This window comes from Aplysia californica, unplaced genomic scaffold, assembly GCF_000002075.1.
Source record: "Aplysia californica isolate F4 #8 unplaced genomic scaffold, AplCal3.0 scaffold01069, whole genome shotgun sequence".
NCBI classification, from domain to species: Eukaryota; Metazoa; Mollusca; class Gastropoda; order Aplysiida; family Aplysiidae; genus Aplysia; species Aplysia californica.
Window position 1 is genome coordinate 39,676 of NW_004798339.1, and position 2,946 is coordinate 42,621.

Below are 2,946 nucleotides of genomic sequence, written 5' to 3' on the forward strand. Positions count from 1 at the left end.
GTGTCTGTGTGTGTATATCTGTCGTTGTGTCAGGCCGGCCGGCTATGTACAAAAATGTCGCTCTCCACCAGTCAATGTCGTATCGACCAGGCCGGGAACATAACATGAGGACTCTATTGTGGGACTTTGTATCTCCCGGGTTGTTTTTACCTTATCCCTTCTTTCTTTCTTTCTGTCTTTCTGTCTGTCTGTCTGTCTATCTTTCTTTCTTTCTTTCTTTCTTTCTTTTTTCCTTCTTCAATCTATCTATCCACTGATGTTACTACGTGTCTACCTATCTGTCTGTTCGTTTAACTATCTTTATCAAATCGCGACACGTTACTTTTCATTAACGGCTTTTTAATTATTTTTAAATTCCGATGTGTAAAATGAAGCCGTTAACTAACAGGACAGGTTGAGCCTTTTGACCCGTGTACATGCATTTCCTTCTGTTGTCACTGGTATAAATAACATTTAGAAGTACAACGAAACGTCAGGCGGTTGAGAAATCACGCGTCTGATAACTCAGAGACAGAGAGAGATAACAGAGCGAGATGTCCACAGTGTCGGCCACAGATGATGATGACTGTGCAATTAAACTATCAAACAGCCCTTAAATATATCTCCGCTCACGTTTGAAATCACTATTTCGTACATTTCTGTTTGTAGGTTTTTTTTCACATCATTAATATCGAGATGGTGTATTCGACACTTACACTCACATTTCAAATCGCTATTTCGTACATTTCTGTTTGTAGGTTTTTCACATCCTTAATATCGAGATGGTGCGTTCGAACCTGCTCTAGAATCTATAACATAATCATGACAAAATCGGGTATTTCAAGATGTTAGAGTGAGTCTCGATTTGTGCCAGACACACAGCATCCACAAGTATGTGTGGTCATCAACAATTATCGGGCTACTCTACAGGCGGGGTATAGAACCATGTACAACTTACGGGTGACTTGGTGAAAAAACTGCGCTGTGCGACCACAACAGTTCCAGCGGGCTATGTCAAGATTGGAACATTTACCTCACAGTACAAAAGTGAAAAAACAAGTTTGCTCAATGTTACCAGCGGTTACTGGTTGTGTCATTGTCAACCTTTGGCTTTTATTGTTTTCTGTTGCGGTTGTTAAGTGGTTGTTTTTCTGTCCTGTAACGGCCGCATTTTGTCAGAAATATTACTTTGTCGTTTGTTTGATTAGCACGTATATAAGATTATATATCTATACTGAGAGAGAAAGAGAGAGAGAAAGAGAGAGAGAGAGAGAGAGAGAGAGAGAGAGAGAGAGATGAGAAAGGAAAAAAAAAGAGAGAGAGAAAGAGAGAGAGATAGATAGATAGATAGATAGATAGATAGATAGATAGAGAGAGAGAGAGAGAGAGAGAGAGAGAGAGAGAGAGAGAGAGAGAGAGACTTTACATGAATTTAGGTTCAATTTTTGTGAGACAATTGTAGTTCCCTAATAAATATTTTTCAGACTCGAAGATAAACCAAGTTATATTTACCGTACAACATTTATCCGGATAGCAAAACCATTATTTATGTTCCTCTGCCATTAATGAAGACAGGCGATGATAAATCGAAATCGTTATAAGGAAATGACAAAATTATTACAACGCTAGTAGAGACAAACGTAGAGCAAACGTAGAATGAACAATGAACGTATTATTGTCACAAACCTTGTGCTTGCCAAAGTCCTCCAAGCTCCCAGCTGATTAAGCGTGCGTTCACGAGAGAGTGAGCCTCTTATACTTGAGGATCCTACTGAAGGAAAAAAAAAACCTCTCTCAACTCGCCGTTGTACACTTCACTGTTCTCTTCCAAAGCAGTTTTGGAAATACAAAGCAGGATACGTTTGTAATTCCTGTTTGAAAATCCGAGTCCTAGTTTGAATGATTCGCAAGTAGTATCGCGCGTCCAACTTATAGTACGAGGGGGGAGGAGTTACTCATTCACAACAAGACGTGAGAGACAGGAACACCAGGAGCGCCAGCCAATGAGAAGCGGGGAAAAAACGGAAGTGTCGCTAATAAGTATCTGACGCCATTCACTGAGTAATTATGGTCTATGACGCGGCGATACCAACGCGGGGTCTCGCCACAAGATGGTCTCACCCCCCTCTTGATCTCTCGAGTCAAAGTTGTCTTCAAGCTTGGGCGAATAAGTATGGTACGCCGTTTGTTCACGAAATACAAAATGCCCCCCAAATACCACACACCTGCCGCCGTGCGGGGAGTGTGTGCGTGTGTGCCACTATATCAGTTTGCTCGCTCCTCCGCCTCGCGTATTCTCCCAGTTGATTCCAACCCCCTTCCTTCCCTCCCCTCCCCTCCCCCTTCTTTTCCCGCGATAGCAAAAACCAGCGCAGTGCAATAATCCCAGACATACATACATACGACATTGTCGAGATAAATCAAATCGATACCGTCGTGCAGGACATATCGACATAATAAGCAATGAAAGAATTTCCTCATTGATTCCGCTGTGGGAACGAGAAGCGGGGCCTGTACATTATGCTCATTGTTTTTGTTTTGATGTCATTAGCTACGTCAGTCCGTCTGTCTGTCTGTCTGTCTGTGCGTGTGTGTGTGGACAGGAGGGTAGGGAGAACCCTGGGCGTTGACGTCTGAGGTGTTCACACAGGCCCTGCTGTGAGTGAAGGAGTGAGTGAGTGAGTGAATGGGTGAGTGGAGGAGTGAGTGAATGGGTGAGTGGAGGAGAGAGTGGAGGAGTGAGTGGATAGGGCCGGCCGTTGCCGATCCCGGGAGAAATTTCCTATAGGGAACGTCTCCAAAGTGCGTCACTGGATGATGAGCGAAGGTCTTTGGCTGTGTGAGTCGGAGTGAGCGGACTCGTGTCCACATGCACGGGCCTCGACTGGCTTACTGCTTAAGTGGAGATCACACGTATCCGTTTAGAAAAAAAATTGTTTTTGGTTAGGAGAGGATTTTGTTTTAGTT

At 43.4% G+C, this 2,946-nt stretch overlaps 1 protein-coding gene across 2 annotated transcripts in view; it reads right to left on the minus strand.

The window, feature by feature from the left end:
- Positions 1–2,141, minus strand: part of LOC101853272 (prostacyclin synthase) — a 21,858-nt gene extending 19,717 nt beyond the window's left edge. For both annotated transcript variants that reach the window (XM_005111514.3, XM_005111513.3), the window contains exon 1: positions 1,666–2,141. The gene's annotated coding sequence lies outside the window, so the exon portion shown is untranslated. The remainder of the gene's footprint in view (positions 1–1,665) is intronic.
- Positions 2,142–2,946: the final 805 nt, after the last annotated feature.